A 26161-nucleotide genomic window follows, 5' to 3' on the forward strand; every position below is an offset into this window, starting at 1 on the left:
GTGCAGGGAATGTGGAGGAAAGCAGCAGGGATGAGTGCAGAGGCCACAGAGCCAGCTTCTTCATCAGCTCTTAGCCGTCCAGAGCTGAAGGCTGGTAAGCTACTACGCAGAAGTAGAGGCGGTGAGCTTGTGTTATCGTGGGAAAGTGCCTTCTGTCCTAATTAGGATCTAAAGACCTTATTTTCTAATTAATTTAAGTATCATCAAGCAGGAAGTGGAGGAGGTTATCCTAAACTTCTGTTTCTCCAAGTACCCCTGTCCCCCCAAGCAGTCATTTTCAAGGCCTTGCTGTCAGGAATGTGGATGGGTCCTAGTAATGAAATTCAATCATTTGAGACACTGAGGCAGAAAGAAATTATTGGTTATGATAATGAGGTGACTGCCTTAGATACCATACCAACTCTGCTCCTCCTTTTCCTCCTGATGTTTAAGGTGCTTCTTTGCTGGAATACAGAACAATTAGACAAAAAGCAAGGGTTCACTTTATCTCCATGTGGGAAATAGGAAGAAAACTGCTTTTGGAGTCAGACAGCCCTGGGTCTGATAACTCTGACTTACCAGCTACATGACACAATCTCTCCAAGCCTCTGTTTCTTCAGCTGTAAAAAAGTGTTTTTTAAAAATTTGAATGCAGGGTTTAAAAATTACATTCCCAGCAGGGTTACTGTGAGAACTGAATTAAATAAAAGTGTGTGATACAGTGCCAAGCACATAGTACTTGTTCAGTAAATGGAATTATTTTCCATGGTTATTTCTCAGATTCTACTTTGAGAGGTTTTCACAGACCGTCTGTTGAATGAATCCTATATGCGAATGATTTTGGAAAGTGTATTTGTTGTAGGTTAATGGTTACAAGGAAAGGGAAATATTTGTCACGTGGCTAGATGAATGAAAATCCTGGCCCTGTTTTCTTGAAAATGAAAATTCCCACAAGTTAGGTGAAGCTGCGTATCATGGGCTAGGGCCTATGGTTCCCACAGCAGCAGCTTCCTTACTTGGTGATACCGTTCTGTGTGCCCTTTGCTTTGCTCATTTTGCTGGGCTCAGTACTAACCTCCTTCCCTCAGGCAGGCAAACCAAGTGTCACTGTGAGATTTTTCCTCCATTAGAAGAGGAAGCCATTGATCATAAAGAGTTGGCATGAGTTTACTATGAGTGAATTCAACCAGACCTATCTTGGCCTCTGACAAAGGTGTTGTGGTGCCCGTGTCTGTTCATCTCTGTACGCCCAGTGCCTGACACAGATCCTGGCACTTAGTAGAAACTTTGCATGTATTAAATAAATGGATCAGTGAGGTCCTCGTGAGCATGTTGAATGCCATGTACTGCCGAGAGTTTGGATAGGTGGCTTGGTTAAGAAGAGTCAGCACCAATAGATTTCTGGTGCCCAAGTGCTGCTGGCTTTGTCTTCATCCCACTTATGTGCAATTATTTTAAAAATAATGAGTTGATTGAGGACATTGATGACCCTTTCTAATTTGTGCTGGATGAAGAGAGAGCTACCACGTCCAATAGCAGGGGCAGAATCCAAAGAAATCCTAAGAAATAGTACAGCAAATAGAACAGTCCATGAACAGTTAGATAGCTTAGGTTTGAATCTCGGTTGTGCCATGTGTGAGGGGCACGACCATCAGGAGTTCACTTAACCTTTCCGCCTTTCTTTCATCCGCAAAGTTAGGAGGGGACTCACTCCCTCACAGAGCTCTTGTGTGGATGAAATACATCGGAGCAATGTGGAAGCCTTCAGAGCAGTGCACTTGACACAGACTAGGAATCACTTAGCTTATTTCCTTCTGCCAAAAAGAATTTTGGATCCGTTGCAACAATGAGCCAACTCTAACAAGAAGAAATTGTAAAGAAGATAAATGTAAAGAGTGCTTAAGTACCAAAATCCAATTACATAAATATAAGACAAGAGCTATAGGACAGAAGGAGAGATTTTAGTTAACAATAAGCACAATATGATTTTCACTAAAAAGAAAAAAAACCTTGTATTTAAAAAAAATTTTTTTTATTTATTTGGGAGAGGGAAAGAGAGAGAGAGAGAGAGAGAGCATGAACCCAGGGGAGCAGCAGAGGGAGAGGGAGTAGCAGACTCTACACTGAGCAGGAGCCCAACATGGAACTCAATCCCAGGACCCTGGGATCATGACCTGAGCCGAAGGCAGATGCTTAACCGACTGTGCCACCCAGGCGCCCCCAAAAGACCTTGTATTAATACAACAAAATACCCAGAATGGTAGAGGCCACGCAGAGTGTGGTCCACACTGACCAGACTGGCTTTGGATGATCGTATACCAGTTATGGGCTCCACCCTTTAAGGGAGACATTGACAACCTGTAGCCCATTGTGATGACATGGGCCGGTTTGATGATCTGCCTCAAAGGCCTGTGGTATGAGGAATGGCCAGTTACAACAGGGCATGTTTGAATTGGAGAGGAGAACATTAAGGAGGATAATACAGACGCCCTTATGAGTCAGGAGGGTTGCCCTGCAGAGGAAGGTAACTAGGGTTGCTGTATGACTTGACCTTGGATGGGACAGGGATCAATGGAGGTGCGGGGCTGCATATTTCAGTCAGCACTTCCCAGGCACCCACTGTCTCAATGCAGAATGAACCACCTGGGGAGATGGAAGGCTTCACCTTCTAAACTTGCTAAAGACAGGTATGTTCCTTGGCATGTTTGTTAGAGAGGAATCGAGAACTGGGCTGTGAGACTCTGAACTATGTATCCCACCCATGGGCCCTTCCAACCCTCTGGTACCTGGACTTCCTGTACCTTTCCGAAATCAAAGTAAATACACAGCAAAATGCTGGTTTGCCTCAAATGTGGAATATAGCTCAGTTGACAGGTAGACAAAAATTAGCTGAGAAGGGTAAAGAGCTTTTCAGCCCACTGTGTGTGTTTGTTTTATAATGTTTTAAAAGAACCATTAGCTGAATTTCCTTCTTAGCCTTAATCAGATTCTCTGATTAAGAATTCTTCAAGCACTCCACAAAGGAAGCAGTCTTTTCTCTCACATCTGGCAATTTTTATCAAGAGAGCAACACGCTCAAGGCATAGCTCAAAATAGAACCCAAATTCCCCAACTTCTAAATCCCTGGGCTATCTCTGTACCGCGCTTCTTATCCTGAACCTTCTAGAGGCCGCTTGAATTCACCCTTCCAGCCCTTGGCGGGCTTTTCTTTCAGTGACCCACAGCTCCATTTGCCCGTCCAGCTTCAGGAAGGTGAGAGGACTTGGCAAATGAAACCTCTGAGGGTAAATAAAGGGAGGGTAAGTAAAGGGAGGCCTGAATGCAAAGATGTGTTAGGAAGGGCCACTCCCGTTTCTGGGTTGAGAAATGGCGATCCTTATTTTTAGCTGCAAAGACAATGGGATGAAATCATGCAGCTTAGAGGTCTTAGTCATTAATCACAAGACAGGTCGGCCCTCGGCTCCCAAGCCGGCATGAAAGTCAGATCATCTGCAGAGACTCGTTCCCTTTCCGTCTGCCCCACGCCTCTTATTTACTGATTGCACTTTGTGGCTTAGTACTTCCCCTGCTTATACAAATGAAACACATTTGTCTGCCTTCTCGGTGGGAATTTGGTACAGTTTTGCCGGTTCTTTTCAATCCCCTGACTTCATCCTGAAAAAGACACATAGTAAGGCAGAGCATCCACTATTGCTAAATGGTGTACAACAGCGGAAGTTCAAGCAGTATTTACTTTCAAATCTAAGAACTCACTTGCATTATTAGTATACTAACTTGGGATAAAAAGAAAAGGGGGGTGAATAGTTCGATCAGTGGTAGTTCTGTGAATTGTCACCAAGAACCACTGGTTCCACGAGGTTGATGACTGCTCTGCATTCTTCCACTGGGGACACCCAGAGCTGCTGAAAAGAATTGAGACGCTTGTCAACAGAATGGAAAGCCGGCCTTCATCAAAACAATTTTAGTCTGTGAGACTAATGACCTTTCCTTGCTGTTTGTTTTAGTTTGGAACTAAATGAGAAAATTGTTTTAGATAACAGTAGCTTGGTCTTCCTTTCCCAAGTATTTTATTGGGAGAAGCCAAGTAGCACAATTGTTAGCCGGTATTTTAAAATATTAAAAATACTTAAAATATATATATATATATAACAGACTAGAGGAAGTGGTTAACTAGCCCAGAAGTCTAACTTCAGAATGGATAATGAAAAATACTAATAATACAAATATACTAATATAATAAATACGCTAATAATAAAAAGCATCATGGCTAAGGAGGAAAATGCCCATGGTTTGCTCACATTACCACAAAATAGTAATAGTCCCACATGATAAAATATGACATTTCTAAGTGCTCCTTTGCCTCCAGTTTTGTTTTGTTTTTTTTTTAAATAGCTGTAAACTGAGCTAGCTGATGAACAGTCTCTAGGGATGGGATAGGATCGCCCTTGTTTCCTGTTCAGCCTTGCTGAAGAAAAAAAAAAAAACCCTAATGAAAGAAAAGAACGTAATGGTTTTTGTAATCCAGGTGAAAGACCTGGGGGAGTTCAGAAGATCAATTAATTTTTTAAATCTTGATCGCTAAATTTTTCTGAAGAGCAAATAAATTCCTGGCTTGGGGGATTTTTGAAGTCTGCAAATCCAAGCTTAAATATAAATACGAGATGTTCAATGAAGAATATAAAAACCCTATTGGAGAAAGTAAAACTTAGGTGGTTTTCATTGATCTAAAGTACTTTAGTAGTCCATTGGAAGTGGTGTATTATTTCTTAAAATATGCACAGATATGGGCTTCTTTGGTTGTCTCTGGGTGGGAATGTATGGGAATGTTTAAAGTGTTTAAGTAAAAATATCAAATAGGCTTTACTTAAACCACCAGATAATTTACACACATTTGTAGCATTGACCATTTCCCTGTGGATCCGCATCAGGGTGGAGAACAGAGACGCCCGTTGCATCGTTGTGAAGCAATGAAATTTCTGTAAGTCGTGATCTGCTGGCATGTAATAACTCGATCTGCTTCATGCAGACAAAATATATTAAAAGTATGGACGAGTGAAGTTTGTGCCCCAGGGAAAAGGCGAGATAATGCATTGAAATTGTTCAGAGGTAGTTAGATGCCTAATGGTCTAATATGTGAGCTATGTGAGGTCTGGGGTCTGGTTCTCATAAATTCTGGCTAGACTGATCCTGTAATTTCAAGCAAAGGATAAAAGCGTTAGCCAGAATCATCAGTGTTCAAGGTCCATGATGCTGCATATTATTCATGTAAAGATTTTAAAAAGAAAAACACTTCAAAAGGGATGTTGTGGAGTGTAATTCATGGTTCTGTGTATTTGTGTGTTTGTGCTTGAAAATATACGCATACCTACATGCACAGTATAGGCCATTTAATGAAATAAATTAACTTGGAATTTATAGAAACCTTCCACATCTTTTCCATGATGGGATAGGATTTTTGATATAATAATATGCTGCATGAAAAACCATGTAGGATCTAATTATTTCAACTTCAAACTGACATATCTGTGCTTAAATTGGAGTAAAAAACATGTTTGTAATAAAAATTTACCATTACGAATGGAATAATTTAAAACCAATTTGGACGGATTCAGGAGTGATTAGAGGAAAAAGTTCCCAAGACATTTGGTAGCCTTATAAATGATTTCACAAAATATGCTAAGACTATCCTACCAATTATATTGGCTGAATACTGAATCCCCAGAATTGAAACAAAAATTCTCTAAGAGCTGGGCTTTTGAAATTAGGTATTTGGTGGATATGAAAACCCTTGATAACGTCGTCCTTTATATAATGTATTTCATCGTGGGGGTAGTAGTTTTGAAGTTTTCATTTGCAGTTTCTTTTCTTTTTTTAACCAGCTCACTTATGTTTGAGTCTACAGTATATTTATATAGTCTTTCCTGCCAGAGTCCTTGACAGTATTTTTAAATGCTTTCCCTCACTGACTAGGTTATACCAAGCACCACTCTCCTTAAGTTCTCAAAACTATACCACCCACACACACATCATGAATAGAGATGTGTGCATACTCTTTTTTTTTTTTCTTTTGTAAAACAAAGTATTCAATCTAAAATTGCCTTGGCTTCATTGTGACCCTGAACATCATCTCAGCTTCATACCTGTGGAGGTGGGGGGCTGGAACATCTATTTGATCCTGGTGATGAGATCTTCATTCTCAACTTCTATTCATGAAAGTGACTGCAGTTACATATATGTACATAATTAAAAAGTCTCTATTAGGACCATACTTGAAAGCATTCTGACATTCTGTAAGAATCTCCGTAGAAAATACCCTTTGGGCAGAAGAACTGTTGATCTAGTCCTCAGAGTTTACCTGAAGACATTTTAAGTTCAGTTACATTTGATCGCTGGAGTTTGACTTTTCAAATCGCTGAAAATGCTTAACCCCAGATTACTCTGACTGACCATGTAGCACATATACACCGCCATTATCTTTTAATATTTAAAATACACAAATACTTTCTGTTAGGTATCTAGGAGGTGATGTCCCAAAGATTTAGATGCTCTTTAAAATAGTTTTTAAACCATCAGATTACAAAATTTGTATCACTCCTACCTACTTTTTTTTTTATAACGACATGTTTCCATTTCACTTATTTTTCACCTCAAGGAAATATACTCAGAGTTTCATCTATCAGTCAGATAATAAAGCAGAATTATAAAGAATCACATTGCTCTTTATCCTATTTTGATGCCTGAGTAGACTTTGGATAAGTGGGTTGATCTTTTTTTTTTTTTAAAAGATTTTATTTATTTATTTGACACAGAGAGAGAGAGACAGCAAGAGAGGGAACACAAGCAGGGGGAGTGGAGGAGGGAGAATCAGACTTCCCGCAGAGCAGGGAGCCCGATGCTGGGCTCAATCCCAGGACCCTGGGATCATGACCTGAGCCGAAGGCAGACGCTTAACGACTGAGCCACCCAGGCGCCCTGGATTGATCCTTTTTTTAAATGAAAATGTATTAATTATTTAAATATTAAATGAAAATTATTTAAATTTAAATTGAATCTATGCATTGGGTTTTTTGTTTGTTTGTTTTTTGTGCCTCACTTAAATAATTACAAAGTACGAAAAGTTTCCAGAATTTAACTCTTTTATGTGTTTCTCCCCACATTATTTGGAAGAAAATCCAAGCAACAGTTTAGCTCTGATTTTGAATTATTTTATTGGTGTGTCCCTCTTTCCATAATTCTGCCTAACATTTCGCTGCTGGTTTATGACCATAAGGTGACTGACTGGATGACAATCTCCAGCTACAGATAAATTGCAAGAATTATTGGTCGAATAGGGTTATTTAACTTTTCATTATATGTTCTGTCCATTAGGGAGACTCATAGTTTTAGCAGGAAGGGTAGGTACTGGAAATTTGGAATTAGTTTACATTTTCTATCCAAAGTTAGGTAATATGATTACCTTTTGATTATTTCAGTTATAAACATCTCAAGGCAAAATTCAAAATCCGTGCTAGAAAACCTGAGTCAATTCCTCTCACCATCCCCCTTCTATCCCCCTTGTCCTCATTCTCCAAATCTTTTCCAGATTGTTTGCAAAATAAAATTATCTAATTTCACGAGTATTTGTTCTGAGAAAGCACTACAGTAGAGAGAATCCAGAGACCCAGTTTAAAGACCAATATCTTAAGACCTTTTTGTTCATGAAATACCACCTTGGATTTGGTTGGAACTTTGAGGGAACCACACCAGGTCAAACATGTCCCAGTGTAGCTAAGAACCAGCACATTGATAATACCATTTATGGTAAATGACAGATTTCAACAAGTTGAGTTCCAAAAGTACTTTGCTCCAAATCTCCGAGAAACACAAAAAATACGGCGAATGTTATTTTAATGATGAAGTTGGTTTGTGGTCTTTCAGAAAACTCTGCGTGCTTATAGTTGTCTTACTTCATTATTTCTTTCCAAAATTTATATCACTAAACCAAACTGTAGCAAGAATTTATTCAGGACATTTTAATATCCATTGAGGCACTGTTTCAAAATGTACATCTGCTTGCTTAATTATAATATTTCTGAATTTGTAACTCTTGCCACTATTAAATTTAGTTTTTAAAAAGGCTTCAGACTAAGAACCAATGCTGAATTATTAATTTGAACATAATGAACTTTTCAAGTTCTAAGTATAAAGGAAGAAATATTGAGTTAATTTGACTAATTAATCTAGTTGATTACAGGATATTTATACAAGTAGAGCTAATCTAGCAGACCCAAAAGTTTAAGGAGTCTCTAGTAAAACAGTAAGTGAACAAATTAGTAGTTCAGGGACTAAACAAGTTAGATTGAAAATGAACACCTTAATAATATACTTTTAATCATCTTATAAAGAGTATAGCTTGATAACCTTAAGATTTTGTGCTTTGTACTTGCATTATATTTCTTTTTTTTTTTTTTTTTAAGATTTAATTTATTTGACAGAGAGAGACACAGCCAGAGAGGGAACACAAACAGGGGGAGTGAGAGAGGGAGAAGCAGGCCTTCTGCCGAGCAGAGAGCCCGATGTGGGGCCAATCCCAGGATCCTGACCTGAGCGGAAGGCAGACGCTTAACAACTGAGTCACCCAGGCACCCCATTATATTTCTAATGCTCACAAAGTGTTCTACAATACCGCATAATTAAAATTTTTGCTTCTAGTTATTACCCTGTGACAGCATGCCCTGACTGAAGCATTTTATATTTCTTTTTCTTCAGGTTTTCTGCGGGCACTGTACTATCAGCCTTGTTTATTTAGTGCATACTATGAATGTGCATGAGAGAAATAAGCTCTCATGTTTGTTTAAATGTCCCACCTACTATAAAGCAGATGATTACAGAGTTAGTGAAAATGGGATCCTTTTTGCTGTGTGACAAAAACCACATTAAATCGGTCTAATTTGAGGTCTAATCACTGATTCTGTCCCATGATAAAAGAAGATGTGGAACGTGCCCAAACAGAGCTTCTAAAGGTATATGTTAAATCAAAGGGTGTTCCTTTGACTTTGTATAAAAAGAGAAAAATCTCATTGATTTTATGGAAGAATTTAAGGGAAAATATCACTCTCTGGATTGCTTGATGTGAGAGAATACTATAGCATTTTGCTTTAGTCTGATACTTAGTAGACAAGTCCCCTGAGTAGGAAGCATGCTAATTCTGTTCTTTTAAAGTGCCTAATGTGGTGTTGACACACTCAAATGTTAAATAATATATTGTAACATGCAGGGAAAGCTCAAAGCTTTCATGAGGTAAGGCTGAAAAATAGTTATACATGGCCCTTGATTCATGGAAATTAAAGAGGCAAAGAACTCACATTCATTTATTTATTCCAGGAAAAAATCCTACAGTTTTGTGTTTCGCACATGTCGGATTTACATTTCCTAGATTTTTCAGGGTTTCAAATCCTTCCTTGAGAAAAAATTGTGTCAAATAGCACTGACTATCAGGATTTTTTTTTTTTTTTCCTGAAAAGCATACCTCCTTCTCTGGCACTCATACTTTAAGGTATTATACTAAAAACGTGAAGTCTTTGCTTCTTTGAAAAATGTACAATATACTTAAAACATCGAATTACGTAGTTTAAATGAGCTCATTGCATGTATCTGAAATGTATCTCAAAGCTGTAAAAAAATAATAAAGTAAGATAGTCCCTTAGTTAAGCTGATACACTTAGTGTCTTCTTTTATCCTTCTTCTTTGACTAGTTCCTTTGATAGATAAAAATTCAAACCAAAATAATGATTTCAAAGAAAACATTTCCAGATATGTCAAAAAAGAGATACTTTAAACAGGTGATTTAGGTGAACAAGAGATTATATTCACAACTCTGGCATTAAAAATTGGCATTTTATTTTAACATTAACAAATTTATAATTTTACTCTGGCTCTGTTGGCTGATTTGATATTAGACATTTAATTTTTCCCCACGGACTTCACAAAATGTGAGTGCACTTACTCATTTAATCCATAGATTTAAATTTTAAATCTAACTTCATTCCTTTGGGAGTATGGGGAAAAAAAGAACTCTGTTTAAAGATGAGGATGCAGGGGCGCCTGGGTGGCTCAGTCGTTAAGCATCTGCCTTCAGCTCAGGTCATGATCCCCGGGTCCTGGGATCAAGCCCCACATCGGGCTCCCTGCTCAGCGGGAAGCCTGCTTCTCCCTCTCCCACTCCCCCTGCTTGTGTTCCCTCTTGCAGTGTCTCTCTCTGTCAAATAAATAAAATCTTTAAAAAAGAAAAAAAAAGATGAGGAGGCAGTGCCTTGCCTTCAAGTACCTATAGCCTGGGGGTATGCCAACAAGTAAGCAGACATGGTACTACATTATACTTTCACTACAGAAACAATAACCATATGATATTCAGGAAATACCTGGCAACCACCAAATAACTGCTGATAATCAGCAATTAAGCTGTTCTGTTATATGAAATGTGGTATATAAGGTACTTAGTACAGTGACTGGCACATAGCCCTCTAAGTAGGAATTGGCTGGTAGTAATAACAGTAAAAGTACAGTAACACCAGTAAAGTTGTAATTATAGTTAAATATGCATGATTTAGACCAATGGTGACATTCGTTTCACTTAGGAGATCTCAGGGAAGAGTTTGGATGGCTTGAGAGCAGTCAAGAAGTCTTGGGCAAAGGATATGTCTGAGCCTTAGGGTGTTGCCGTCAGGGCCGACCCTGGGTGGCGGGAAGGCCACGGACCTGAGCAGCTGAAGAAATTGAAAGTGAAAGGAAACGTCCTTAAGGCAAATATGACTCCCCTCCCCATCTGAACCCAGGCCAAATGTAACTCTATTATGATAATTTTCAAAGGTAAATTCCATGATGAGCATATAGACAGTAGAATTGATGCACCTGCACAATCGAAGGATAGATGGGTAGAGTCAGTGCTAGCAGAAATGATATTGGACTGAAGATTATTTGGAAAACCATGAGCTTCTGTCCCCCAGTTGTCTCTAACTCATCACTTAACCTCTTCTCTTAATTTAAAGCTAAATACTGACTTGTTTGACTCTCAAATAGCATGATTCTTTGTGTTTAAGCATTTTTTCTGATGGTTAATGAGTAAAGAGAGGAAATGACAGGTATTACAGATAAGAAGAAATATGGTTTTATGGTGGTGTTATGAAGTTTGACAGTGAGAGGATTAATTAAAGATGTCTTTACAGGAGCTAGGTCTCTGCATTAACTCAGAGGTCTAAAGTCTACAAAATGGGGCCCCACTTTTTTTTGGCTGGGCCTTTCACTTTCTTGAATACAAGATTTCCCCTGTATTACTTGGGTGTCTTCTTCCATAAAGGAGGCACAGGATTATCCAGAAATATATAATTTATTATTATATCATGAAAGATAGTGAATTAATCTTAAAATGCTTTGTAAATGCATAGATGAATACAAAATTGTTGTTTTGGGGACCTGCCAAATCTTGAATATCTGACTGAAGAGACAGAAAAGAGTTGTCTTCATTTGGGGAAATGGTTAATGGTTGTTTAAGATATTTCCATAGTGAATGGTTATTTATTGTAAATTTCTGCTTTAATAAATTGTTTCTGTCTTTCCACAAATCCATTAGGTGACTTATGCAGCATGCCTTGGAGCATTGGGTCCTGGGCCAAGATGAACTATTTTCCTCACAACTGTTATCTGTTATAATAAGCAGAGTCATAACAGTTGTGTAGAAAGGCCACTTGTTAGACATGACAATATTTTGCTCTTTCTAAAAGGTTTTCTGAGCCAAATGACAGGAATGTCCGCTTACAACCATTGTCACTGAATTCGTATTTGTAATACAATTGGGAAATTGATGAGCAAAGAAAACTTATGTTGCTTTGACATTCCCCAAAGGATAAAGTTCTCCCTGTCCAAAAAAAGAATCTAATGTGACCCATTTGGACAATAATAAGTATTTGGCATCTTTAAGAATCTAAAATGGTATTTCAGTGAGATGAATGAGTGATCCTAAATGCTCTTATATCCATCAAAAAATTAGAAAACAGCTGAGCCAAAACTTTTCATAGATTTGATGTTTAGTGCAAAAAGTATTCTCAACAGAGAAACAGAGTGTTCTATCCTCTTTGATTTAATCCTAGTGGTGAGTTTGGTGACTGAATCAAGTGTTTGGAAAAAAAAAATTGGATGTAACTGAAATTCATTTCAGATCAGACAAAGATGATCTCTATGCACAGAGAGGGAGACAAGGGACTCTCAGCCCCTCTGCTGATACGCCTTTTCTTTGCCACCAAAGTTTTACCATGTTAATAAGTGGCCTGTAGCAGAGTTGGTCTCATTTCTAGTGACCATTGATCCAGATAGTTTTACCATAACTTCACCCTAGCCTCTGACAGACACTACTCTTAAGAAACACAACCTAGTTGTGACTTCCCTTCCGAAAGTTCACAATCAATGTCTCTCCACCCCAAGAAGGGCTTGCTATAAGTAGAATTTCTAACTTTTAAAGTTTACCTTTGATTCTACAATTTTCTTTTCTCTCCCTTTCCCATTTCTTTGTACGTACCCTCTCCCTCACACACCCACCCCACACTCAATGATCTGGCAGTAGTGTAATCTAGAATGTTCCATGTTCTCATCTAAATCTTTTGGAGCACACGCTTCACCACCACCAAGCATACTTCTTGGGCCAGCTTCTTGCCACATGTACATTCACAAACATTTGTCAAAGCCCAAAATGCGTCATCAGTCAAGGTCCACTTAAGAAAACAAGAATCACTCTGTTCGTTTTAGTAGAGAGATTTCAATATGGAGATTTGCTTAAATGCATGTTAGTAACCTGAAAAAAGCAAAATAAAACACAAGAGAAACACTGAGCTAACACTTTAGACAGCTACTATCACATCTCAGACAGTGGGGACGAGCAAGGAAGGCTCAGGTCTACAGACCTAGAAGGTCGGAGAAAGAATCCTGTGGAGTTGGGTCTCAGTCGTCTGAGAAAGGGCTTCACCCAGCTAGTGCTGGTACCAGTACTTCGGGAGCTGGGCCTCAGATCTCTAAGGAGGGACCTGCCAAACCAGTCCTGACACCACTAAGGGGTTATAATGAAGTTGATTCTGGGAGTGCTGAAGAAGCTGGAAACTGGAACCAAATGTAGCCACCACACTGAAGTGCCCTTGCAAGAGCAATGCAGGTGGGACATTAAGAGCACAGGAAGGAACAAGTTCCTTTCCCTCCTCCTGTCTTCCAGTCTTTCTCCAGTGTTCCTTTCTCCAGTGTTCCTTAGTGCTGGAGGAGCCTGGGGACAGAAGAGAAATGTAGTTTGTAATGTCCCAGCCCAGCATCCCAAAGCAGAGTACAGGAGAGTTTGGAGCTGAGAGCTTTTAGTTCACTAAAGCCTGCCTTGGAAGCTCCAGCTGAATACATCATATTCAGTTAATATGTTCAACATAATTATCTTTTGCTAGGGAGAGGTGTGAAACCTAAGAATACAAAAGAAGAGTTAAATTTTGCTAATGAGCAGCAAATACTTGACAATCTCCACAATAAAACGATGTGAATATCTGGGGCAGCAGAGACTACAGCAGAATGGATCTAACCAGCAGTTCCCAACATGATTCCTCGCAATTTCTCTCCCAATACCCAGGAAAACCCAAGAAATAATAACAATTATGATAGAATCAGAAACTAAGACTGATAGAATCTCGGAAGGATAGACCCTCTTTATAAGGCATATGGAACTTCAACTCACAGCATATCCCTTCTTTCCTGCATAGAAGAATCAGTGTGGCAAGAGGTAAGAATATGCTTTATAGCTCTATCACCATCTGCCGACTGACCCAGGGACCCGGAATTGTGCCAACCAGAAATCTGAGCAGAAACCCTGTCTCGCCCTCGGGAGCCACTCTGAGAGAGTATTATTTCCCCTACACTTCAGCTGCCACCTTTCTACAACAAACAGATAATGAGATTCTCAGGAAGCAAATGAACAGAAAGGGGAATGTTAACAGCGGTACAGGGTGTTCCAATAGGTGTGTTCCTCATGAGGAGGCCATGGTGAGAAGTGGGACATTGATGGGGAAAAATAATAGCTCTGCAGGCTGTGGATTTCAGCTTTCCGAGTGCTGTACTCAACTCAGAACAAAGCAAATTACACATCTGAAGATGCTCTAATTCAAGATCCAGAAGAAATAATCAGAATACTGTCCTATAAGACAGCAAGGCCTCTATGAAAAGGAAAATGTATGGAATGGAAAGGAGAATGATGAGATGAAGAACATGGGAAGATGAAAGAAGATTGAAAGGAAGCTTAAAAGCATGAGAGTGAGCTTAAAACACGTGGAGGTGGGGTGCCTGAGTGGCTCTGTCAGTTAAGCGTCTGACTCTTGATTTTGGCTCAGGTCATGACCTTGGGGTTGTGGGATCGAGCCCCAAATTGGGCTCAGGCTTAAGATTCTCTCTCTCCTCCTCTCTCTCTCTCTCTCTTAAAAAAGCAAAACAAACAAACATGCTGAGAACAGTCAAGAATAGAATTGGTCCTGTGGAAAATCATAGTGTGGTGGAGGAGGGTAAATTTGAACACATCTCCCATGATGGAGCAGAGAACGACAAAAAGAAAATGATGAGCGAGAAAGCGATGATAGGAGAGCCGAGAATGAAGGACCAACATATGGGTAATTGTTCTTAAGGAAAGCTAAATACAAATAAAAGTGGTAATCAAGAATATAACAGAAAATAAATCATAACTTCCCTGAATTGAAGAAAGGACTATGTATGCCAGTTGAAAGAACTCACATACTCATGAACAAATACTGAGTTACAAAGATGTGGAGGGAAAAAAACAGGTAGAAAAATAAATAATTTCTTATTTAAGAAATAATAAAGCAAAAATGTTTCTTAAAAACTTACATTATATTGGCAAAAATTGAGAAGTAGGGGATATGGTGCAAAGTGTCAAGCTCCTTATTTTTATTTATAATAAAGGTGAAAGATATAATTTACTCAGTTATTTGATTTAAAGAAATGTGGCCTAAGAAATGATACTGAAAATATAACTCTAAAAAAATTAAAATAATATTTATCTTCCAAAACACTAGAACAAAAATGAATTCAATTAGCAGATTTTATCAAATTTTGACAGTCTACTAAAATATAATAGATTTGGGATGGCTCAATCAGTTAAGCATCTGCCTTCAGCTCAGGTCATGATCCCAAGGTCCTGGGATCGAGTCCTGCATCGGGCTCCCTGCTCAGGAGAGAGCCTCCTTCTCCCTCTGCTGTTCCCCATGCTTGTGCTGTCCCTCTCGAATAAATAAAGAAAATCTTTTTAAAAAATAGGTTTTCATTTTCAGTATCCATAAAACAATTTTAATAATTGAATATATTTTAGGCCTCAAAGAGTATCTGTTAATTGCAAACTTCAGAGGTTAGCTAGGCCACATTATTTGGCCACAATAAAATAAAATGAGAAATTAATAATACAAAATTAAAAGTAAATATCCACGTTAGTTATTAAAAATAATAACAACAAAAATCTTTCCTTTGAACAACTCTGTCATCAAAAATGAAATCAAAATTGAAATTAGAGACAATTTAAAAATAAATGACAGTGAAAACACTACAAATAAGCCCACAGGAGATACAGTCAGTGCTATAGTTGGAGGAGCATTTAAATCATTAATTATTCGGCTGGAGTGAATAAAAATAAGTGGATTCTGTAAGAAGATAAAGTAATAAAGAGAGAAATAATTATGAAAAAAATTGCAATAAGGAGGTTGGACAGACGAAAAAGATATCCCAGAAGAAACTGAAGAAATAAAAACTTATGGCCCGGGAGTAAATTCTGCACAGAATAAATGCAAATAAAAAGAAAAAGAAAAAAAAAATCAAATTCTCAACTAGAATTAGCAGAAATACTTGACGAATCAAGAATAAAAGATGGAAGGGGTGCCTGGGTGGCTCAGTTGGTTAAGCATCTGCCTTCAGCTCAGGTCATGGTCCCAGGGTCCTGGGATCGAGCCCCGCATCGGGCTCCCTGCTTGGCAGGAAGCCTGCTTCTCCCTCTGCCTGCCACTCTCCCTGCTTGTGCGCTCACCTTCTCTCTGTCCAATAAATAAAATCTTTAAAAAAAAAAAAAAGATGGCTACAAACATAAAAATTAGGAATGAGAAAGATAAAATAACAAATAGGAGGTAATAAGATAATAAAAACTTTTAATAGTTTTGAAAGTCTTGATGAACTGATTTTTTTTAAGTGGTGTGTACTTCACACCATGATGGCTATAAAAAAAAAAAGACTATATGTTGGTGAGGATGTGGAGAAATTAAGCCCTCCCACACTGCTGGCGAGAACGTAAAATGGTGTAGGCACTTTAGACAACAGTATAGTAGTTCCTTAAAAAGATGAACATAGAGTTACCATATGATCCTGCAGTTTCACTCCCAGTTTTGTGCCCAAGAGAACTGAAAACATGTCTACTCAAAAATACATACACAAACATTCATAGACCATTATTCATAAAAACCAAAAAGTGAAAACAACCCAAATGTCCATCAACTGATGCCTGGATAAACAAAATGTGTATAGCCACATAGTGGAGTATTATTCAGCCATAAAAGTGAACGAGGCACTGATTTATACTGCAACATGGATGAGCCTTGAAAACATTATGCTAAGTGAAAGAAGTCAGACACAAAATTATCACACATTATATGATTCCATTTATATGAAATGTGGAGAATAGCTCTATCCATAAAGACAGGAGGTAGATTAGTAGGTGTCAGGGGCTGGAGGAGGGAGAAAATGGGGAGTGACTGCTGATGGGTATGGGCTTTCTTTTTGGGGTGATGACAGTGTTCTGGAATTTGATAGTTGTGATGGTTGCACAACTTCATGACTATAGTAAAAACAACTGCATTGTACACTTTTATTTTTAAAGATTTTACTTATTTACTTAGAGGAAGAGCAAGCAGGAGAGAGAGAGGGAGCATGAGCGGGGGGAGAGGGGCAGAGAAAGGGGGAGAAACAGACTCCCTGTTGAGTAGGGAGCCTGATGTGGGGCTCAATACCAGGACCCCGGGACCGTGACCTGAGCTGAAGGCAGACGCTTAACTGAGTTACTCAGGTGCCCAGCATTGTACACTTTTAAAATGTTCATTTATGATATATAACTATATATCTAAAATTTTTAAATAAAAAAAGATATAAAAATATAAATATATTACCAAAAAAAAAAGATTCAAGAAGTAGAAAACCGGAGTATACCCATCATCGTGGGAAAAAAAAGAAAGAAAGAAAACATTATCTAAAAACTAAGCCCCTCTCTCTCCCTTTAAAAAAGATGGTAGACCTAGGCTGTTTTATGGTGGCATTTACCCAATTTCTTGTAATAATTCCTCCACTATTTAAATAATTCCCAATATAGAAAAGGTTGAATATTTTCTTGATTTTATACAGCCTAGTATCAAACCAGACAAAAGATAAGGCATGAAAGAAAAAATGCATATGATCTCTTATAAATATAGATACAAATGTCCTAAGTAGACTATTAATAAACCAAATTCAAAAATGGGTTTTCAAAATGCATTCGAATCTATTTAGAATCTCTTCCAGGAAAACAAAAATCTTCCAACATTAGAAAATGCGTTAAAAAAATTTGTGTCACTAGATCATGAGAAAAGCCACATGCTAATTATATTAAATGCTTAAACATTAATAAAAGTCAACATCCATTTCTGATTTTTAAATTCTTAAGAAATAGGGAATGAAAGGATATTTTTAACATTTGACAGAATATGTATCAGAAAATAATACTTGGGATCATATCAGATAAGGAACCTCTACAGATAGATACACTATAAATAAGAAATAGTACTTTCTCAGCTTTTCTGGGAGTTGCTCTGGATATTCTAATCAATGCAGCAAGAGGGAAAAAAAAGAAACTAGAAGAGTAAATACCAGAAAGGAAGAGAAAAACTTAAATAATTTGCAAATGGTATTGCCTGCCTGAACAACAATAATAAAAAATCAAATGAAAAACTATTCAAAACAATGTGAAGTCAGTAGTTTATAAAATCGGTCTATAAATATCAATAGCTTAGCTTCTTATCAGCAGTAAGAGAAGATAAAGAATCAACAAAATATATAATATCAACTGATAACTTTAAAAGATAATATTTTATTCCTATTTGGAAAAAATGACAAAACTGAGAGACAGGAAAGAAAACTTGATTAAATGGAGAGGTATATTATAAGCATCTACACAACAAAATGTTAAGTTTTTGAGGAGAAACCTGACAAAAATTATTCCAAGTTTTATTTTGAAGAATAAACACACTAATACACCCTGTGATTTTTTTTTTTTAAGAGCAACAAAAGTAGGGTATTACCCTACTTTAGTTAATACGCATTACAAAGCCATAGTAATTAAGCTGGCTTTGAACTGGCACAGAAATGAACATGCCTGTCAGTGGAACAGAAGAGAAAGTATAGAACCATACCTAAGTTTACATAAGAATTTATTTTAAAATAAAGATAGCATCTCAAATGGGAGAAGGCAGAAGAGATTATATCATTTGATTCCTAATGAATTAAAAATTTGAATGTAAGAAATAAAACAACAGAATTGGTAGAATAGAATAGTTAGATAATTATGTAATTTTAAGTTAAAGAAGTCTCTCTGTGCCTGGCCTCAGGGGCAGAAAACATATCAGATCTGACTATTAAAAAATTAAGCTTTCTGAATGGCAAGCAACACCATAAACAAAGTGAAAAGACAAATGACAAAGTCTCTTTAAAAGGTAACAGACTATATATAAGCAAGAGGATGTATGCAAAACAGAATTTTATAGTAACTTTAATTATATATAAATTATTATGTGGCTGAGTGTATATAGTTGAATTAAACATGCATCTGCTGAAACTTCATGCTGAGTAATTCATTAGTGAAAAATGCAAATGATCAGTAACCATTGGAAAAAAATTTATCCTATCTAGTACTCAAGGAAATAAAAATTAAGATGCCAGTTTTCATCTGTCAGATCAGCATACATCAGAGGGATGTATGGCAAGGATGTGGGGGAGGGGCACTTTCACATTACGTTGGGCATTCAGGGCCTACATTGATAGAACCTTTCTGGAGAAGCACACCTTAAAAAAATGCATACTTTTGACCCCAGATTTCCGCCTCTAGCAATTTTCTTAAAAGTTAATGATTTAGGGGCACCTGGGTGGCTCAGTCGTTAAGCGTCTGCCTTCAGCTCAGGTCATGATCCCAGGGTCCTGGGATGGAGCCCCACATCATGTCGGGCTCCCTGCTCAGCGGGAAGCCTGCTTCTCCCTCTCCCACTCCCCCTGCTTATGTTCCTGCTCTCACTATCTCTCTCTCTCTCTGTCAAATAAATAAATAAAATCTTTTAAAAAAATAGTTAATGATTTAATGAGCAAAGATGTAAGTAGATATTGATTGCAGTTGTTTGCTTTAGTCATAACATTGGAAGCAATCTATCTAGTAATCGAGAAAAATTAGATTGTGATACAGCTCCATTGTGGAATAAAATGCAGCCATCAAAAATAACAGGTGGTCCAAAGGGTTTTACTTACGTGAACATTTGTTAAGCTCTGCTGCTCAGACCTGGACTTCAGCTCACATAATGTTAGTTGTGATAGAGAAGACAACTAAATTACCTAAAATTAAAAAAAAAAAAAAATGGTCATGGGGATGTATATTGATATGAGAAGATATTCATACCATTTTTTAAAAAACAGAATATAGTACATGGAGCATAAACCCATTCTTATAAAAATAATATAAATTCAAATATATATTTATGAAAAATGTTTTGGGAGGTTATGACATAAAATATTAGCTGTGCCTTTTCTGGGTAGGGAATTATTTAGGACTTAATTTGTTTTCTCTTGCTTCTTTTTCTTTTCTAAGTTTTCTGCAATGAGCATGCCCTACTTGGGTAATAATCAGTACTTTTTTTAACATTTCAAAACAAAAGCATCCATGTAATAAACAAGAATGTAATAATAAAAAAATGCTCTTTAGTGCATGAAACAGGCATGCTAGTGTGGTACATGTAAGAGCACATATATGTATACATACATATAAGAACACAGACCCCGGAGCCAGACTGGCCTGGATTCATCTAATCTAAATTCTGCTCCTGACTGACAGTGTTACTTCAGGCAGGTCATTTCACATCTCAGATTCTGCATCTGTAAAACGCAGAGTTGCTCCGAGGATTAGCAAAAATGTATGTAAATCACTCAGCACCGTCTCTGGCACATATTACGCATTTAACCAAAGGGGTTAGTCCTTATTGCCGTTGTTGTTGTAGTAAAGGCCAAGGAAATTCGGCCTGTAGACTGGAAACCGATTCGTATTGCTGAGAAGAAATATGGATTAAATTGTTAAGAAGTTCTTGTGTGTCATGTATCATCTTGCGAAATATGGAGGACGTGCATCATTTTACCCAACGAGAGTGGCTTATCAAAATTTGTTACAGTTCGGACTTGTAGAACATGTGCCCTTCTAGAGGGCCAGAGAGGTAACGTTTGCAAATTTGCATCCTCTAAGCGAGAAATTCGGTACATTAGTAGTTGCTCAGCAAGCAGTGAGCCAAGTTGGATTAGGGTTGCTTGCTCCCCTCTGGTTAGACTTTTGATTCTGAGAGCACTGCGCTGTTTGCCTGCATTCACTGAAGCCCGGATCACTAGAAATCCCTCAAGAAGATAAAGATCAGCCAGGCTCTCCTAGATGTTACCTTAAGGAGTTAGTGATAGGGAGTTCCACAAGTAAAAGAGCCTGCTTTTGTGGATATTTGATATTATGAGTTGATATTTATGACTATGGTGAGTTGACTGTGCCAGTAAGTCATTCACTGCAGTGATTACTTTCTTAAATATGACAACTCTTTGACACAGGATATTGCTGATTATTCCTTCTAATAGATGAGGAACCTAAGACTAGGTAGTCAATACAACTACGAGCTTGAATTGGATTCTATCTGATTCAAAATCTATGCTTTTAAACATTTTGCTACCCTACTTCCCTATTCCTTCCAATCAACAGGATTTTTTTTTTTAAATATGTTTCAGGATATCTCATTTGTTGCTGTCCATTTCATGGATTTGATTTATTTAAATCCTTTTAATATTGATGTCACAAGCAACCTGGTTTTAAATAACTATATGAAAGATTCTTGGAAAAATCTTTTTCCTGAGCTGAATTTTGGTTCTAAGATTCTATTATTGTCATTTATATACTTGTACTTGTACACTTGTCATTCTTCTCCTGAGTTTTTTAAGTTTCTAAGGGCAGGGGTTGTGGTTTTACTCCTCTTTATATCCTATGCAAGCATCATGCCTGCCCATAGTAGGTGGTCAATAAACACTGGATTAAATTGCATGTCCCCACTAATCATACTAAAAGACAAAGAAGTAAAAATTAATGACTCACAGCAAACTTCGGAGGAATTGAGTCTCAATCCTCTGATCTACTGCTTTCTGTCCAGTTTCTCGACACAGAGGTGTAGTGCCCTCCATCTCCATCAGCTGTGGTGTGTCACAGTAGGTAAGAACCGATGTTTCCAGATGACACGTATGTGTTAGTATGCACACCTGGATAGGATTGTGTCCAGGAGAAGCCACTCTCACCCACTTGCATTCACATTTGTTTTCTTAACGTCCTGTCGCCTTGGACTCACCCTGGGCACGGGAGTGCACATGAACATCATCTCTGTTGCGTGCCAGCCAAAACAACAAACAGTTGAAAGTAAACAAAACAAAACAAAGAAACCCCAGTTGGATTCCCAACTCTGCCACTCACTAGCTGTGTGACCTTAAGCAGATAACTTACCCTCTCAGAAGCTCAGCCTCTCTAAGATGGAGCTGCTCACGTTAATCTCACAGCGGTGTCTTGAGAGGAGGAAGATGAATGTGCGTGCATGCGTGCAAAGCCCGTAGCGCATGGTAGGCGTTCAGTAAATGCATGGAACACTGAAAAAAACTCATTTTTTAGTGAACCCACTGACTTGCCTTCAGAAATGTCATGATTCTACTTTGAATAAATTTAAGGAATGCCGAAACACCACGATGTGATTTTAAAAAACAAGAAGTGCAGAGGGGGGAGCAATCCCAGACCTTTTGGGGGAGTGTCTGCACCTGAGCGGTGTTAGGAAAAAGCTTCAGTTTACTGAAATTCAAACAGCACTCTCCAAGCAGTTCAGCCTGCACTGATTTGAGGAGCTCTTTTGTTTGCATAAATAAAACACTAAAAATGTTATTGAGCTCTTCCGTGGAAGAGCAGCATACCGGGTAACGTAAGACTGTGTTTTCGTGCAGTTTTTATTCAAAGCAAAACATAAACCAATGAAAGAAAAACAGAAAGTGATAAGTAATGTGGCTGTATTTTCTGTGAACATATGGTAGATGTTTAAAATGAGGTATGTCAGCTATTAATTCCCCAGGTGCTTGCCTTAGTCTCGGTAATAAGGTCGTTCTATTGGGGTGGGGATTTCCCATCTCTTGATATTTTGATCTTTGGGGAAAATACGAGCCTGGCTCTTCTCTTATGGGCACATTTTACCAGGAATATAAAAAAGCATTTTGCCGTGATTGGCACACAAAAGGTGCCAAGAGAAATTCTGGTGGGTGTGACTATACTACACTCAATTACTTTCTCACCCCAGAGAACAAGAAAGGCCAGAGACAAGCGAAGGACTGTTCCATTTGTTCTTGACCAAACGTGGCATGGAGATTTAACAGGAGGTCCTGGTTCCTCATGCCCTGTCCATCTGATCCTGAATTTAGCTTATGGGCTATGTTAACCCTTGTATGCCAAGGCCACAAACTTAAGAATCCAGGAAGTCTGAGGTGAGGTGAGGGTCAGCTCTAGAGGGCGAGATCTTATTTCAACCCGATGAAATGCCTACTCTTTGGGAAATTGCCTTTTTTGTTTCTATTTTTCATATTTTTAGATGATATATATGGCATGTCACAGCTCTGAAATGCTTTAAGAATTAAGGAGAATATAGGGAATCATTGAGCTATTGGTATACATTAAATGACTGTTAATTTTCAGAATATAAACAATTTGATTTTGGAGTATAAAAAATATTGCAAGTAAAATAGATGGACTCATTGACCTTCCTGAGTTCAACATCTGTGGCTGGATAGAAAGAAAAAAATATAGCAAATGAAACAGGTAGGAGCTTGAAATATGAATATTTAGAATTCTGAAATCTATTTTTTTATTTCAATATGATATTTGGTGTTTTAAAACATAACATTGTAGACTCTATATCAGCCCTGATGTATTTTTTTTCTAAAATCATGAAGAACGTGCACTTCATGTTGCAAAAGAAGACAAGCGTTCATCCTTATCAGAATTTGGGTGACACCCTCCAACTTTCTAGGAAATGGAAATTAGACTGATTTGTATTAAGATGATTTCAAAGGCAAAGATAAAAAAATGCTCTCATTTGGACAATAAAAAAGAGAACTGATATAAAAATATTGCTAAATTACATGTTTAGAAATATGTAATTATAAATTCTAGTGGGGAGCCATGGACAACAAGGCATATCATATATAAGCTGCAAAAGGTCAGTTTTAGAAACCAGTGGATTTATAGATCTCACAAAGATTTCAAATAGAATATTAATGTTTTTCAAAGACTAGGAAAACAATTATCATTAGTTTTTAGGTTTTTTTTTTTTTTAACTCAAAGTATGGTTACCATTTTTAACTTCGGTATTTTAACTTTTTTTTTTTTTGAAAGGGAGGTGGGAGGGGCAGAAGGAGAGGGAGAGAGAGAATCTTAAGCAGGCTCTACACCCAGTCTGGAGCCTGATGCAGTGCTCGATCTCACAGCCCTGAGATCAGAACCCTGAGATCATGACCTGAGCTGAAATCGAGTCAGACGCTTAACTGACTGAGCCACCCAGGTGCCCCTTAACTTCTTATTTAATCATCATCACTCCAATCATCCTCCCCATCCTCCCAATGACCTGTAAGTTATTATTATCCTATTTTATAGATGAGCAAACAGGTTCGGTGGAAACAAAAATCATCTTCCTAGAGTTTTGTTGGTGTTTATTCGCAAGGACAAGGCAGGTATGCAAATACAGATATCTAAGTATCTACAAGATACTTAATAGATCTGAAAGAAAGTTCTTAACCCATGCAAAGAAACCTGTTCTTGGTGCTAAGCAAATAAAGGCAGTTTCAACAGAGTGGTAGAAAACGGAAATTGGTTTCAAAATCAGGAATCAGCGAATTCTTCATTGCTTTTGATACACAGGAAAAAAAAAGTAGCTCTATGAATCATTTACAACTGAGTCCTCTAAATTCTGCTTTGGGAAGAAAGAGTAGTTGTTATATGCTTGAATCTTAAACCCTAGTAAAAATTAAGGTCATTTGGAAACCAGGAGAAATGATGGTGGTGAGTCCCTGGGGCTCCTTAGGCCATATGGCAACACATCATTGAAAGAAGGAAAGAACAGGAAGCATAAAAACTTTTAAAAGGCACAGGACTAATAAATGGATTTTTAAAAATAGTCATCATGAAAGCATATACAGATGGAGGGAGAAATTAGAAGCTCTTTGCTGATGACCACTGTTTTGTTACTTACTCCGAATGTGAAGAAAAATTAATAGGCTTCTTTATTTAAAAACCCAGTAAGTGGATAACTCATCCTTCTAAGAGGTTTAACTTCTGAGTCAGCTTGGCTAAGTAAGGAAGGTAGCCATGCACAAGCAAAAGATCTGGCAGATGCGCTCTCGTGCCATTTTGTAAGGATCCTGTGAGGAGCAGAAGGGCTATTTGATGATTGTCCTTCAGTCTTCAGCTGGGCCTCACCAACCACAATTGAATCATTCGATCTTATCCATTGAGCAGTGCCTGTATTGATATAGTCTCTGAATTATTACTTAATTTCCAGCCGCTTAGAAAGGCCTTGAGGTTGCTTTTGTGGGCTTTTTTAAGAAGCTTAATTATACCTTGACATTCATTCACTCATTTATCCCACAGGTATTTATCAAGCACTTCCTTTATGAACCACCCTCTGTGACAGGCACTGAAAATAGAATGGTGGACAAAAAAAAAAAAAAAAAAATAGATGCAAGTGCTGCCCTTGTGGTGCTTATAGACTGGTAAAAGGACAGTTGGGGTAAGTGCCCTAAGGAGAAACTAGGGAGTTTTGAGAGAATATGTTAAGAGGGAATTGACCTGATCAAAAAGGTCAGTATCAATTAACATTAGATCTGAAGCAAGAAGATGTTGCATTAGAGAGGTGAAGGACAGGGCACAAGGGAAGAAGTCAGAGACATATGTGCAAAGGTCCTGTGACAGGAGAAAGCATGTAGAGTTATGGAAATGGAATGGTTGTGTGGATGGAGGGGAGAAAGAAGTTGGACAATAGAGCAACATGACTCTGGAGGCTCCCACCCAGCTCATCTGGTACCTTGAAGGCACCAGAAAAGCATTTTGATATTTAGCCTGAAAGCAGTGGAAAGCCATTGAATTATGTCAAGCTATAGAGTGACAGATCAAATCCGTCCTTCGCAGGGATGATTCTGACTCCAGTATGGAGAGTAGATTGGCGGAGGGCCAAAGTGAATGCTCAGGAACTAATTAGGGTATATATACTTCAAAAAATTCAATCCTTATACTTTATTTCTTAAGGTCCATTATCTACCTACTATATCTTATCATAACTTTTCTGTGCTGCTGAAATGAATAGAAGGTTTACTTTTTAAAAACTTTTCATTGATAATATAATGCAGCACCATGAAAAAAAAATTGGGCACCCCCCAAAAGAGCCGTATTCTCATTATCTCAGTACAATTAGTTTTATGTTCAGATGTTTTTTTCCTGTTTCTGTATGGTCTTCATATTGATGTTGTAATGTCTTTGTCATATTCCATTGAGATGTATTAAAATGTAGTTACCTGTTGCTCCACACTTAGGACATTAAGGTAAGAAGTTTTAACCAGGGATGACAGGATCAGTGCAGTGCTGTCCAAATATATTCTTTTTCATCTTTCGGCAATAGAAACTAAGTTGGGAGAGCGTATTCTGCCACTTTCAACCCCAATTATGTGGAAATCCCCCTTTATGGAGAATGTAAAGTCTCCTAAGTATTTGTATTGAGAGTAATGCATGTTGCTTAGGCTGTTAAAGAAATATTGA

The 26161-nt window shown here is 37.9% G+C and overlaps 1 protein-coding gene and 1 long non-coding RNA gene across 10 annotated transcripts in view; one reads left to right on the forward strand and one right to left on the reverse strand.

Annotated features, from left to right (window-relative positions):
- MEIS2 (Meis homeobox 2) overlaps positions 1-26161 on the forward strand; it is a 202642-nt gene that overhangs the window by 95852 nt on the left and 80629 nt on the right. The gene's annotated exons all lie outside the window — the stretch shown is intronic.
- On the reverse strand, positions 1717-21914 carry LOC118523114 (uncharacterized). Of its 3 annotated transcripts, none has more exons than XR_013440591.1 (4): positions 21428-21857; positions 19564-19647; positions 6120-6182; positions 1717-3878 (listed from the first exon to the last, which is right to left on the reverse strand). It is a non-coding gene; the product is annotated as an uncharacterized LOC118523114 (long non-coding RNA). The 3 variants fall into 3 exon arrangements; XR_004910939.2 differs by lacking the exons at positions 1717-3878; positions 6120-6182 and adding an exon at positions 13033-13261 and having other exon boundaries at positions 21428-21588; positions 21827-21914; XR_004910938.2 differs by lacking the exons at positions 1717-3878; positions 6120-6182 and adding an exon at positions 13033-13261.

This window comes from Halichoerus grypus, chromosome 8 (assembly GCF_964656455.1).
Source record: "Halichoerus grypus chromosome 8, mHalGry1.hap1.1, whole genome shotgun sequence".
NCBI classification, from domain to species: Eukaryota; Metazoa; Chordata; class Mammalia; order Carnivora; family Phocidae; genus Halichoerus; species Halichoerus grypus.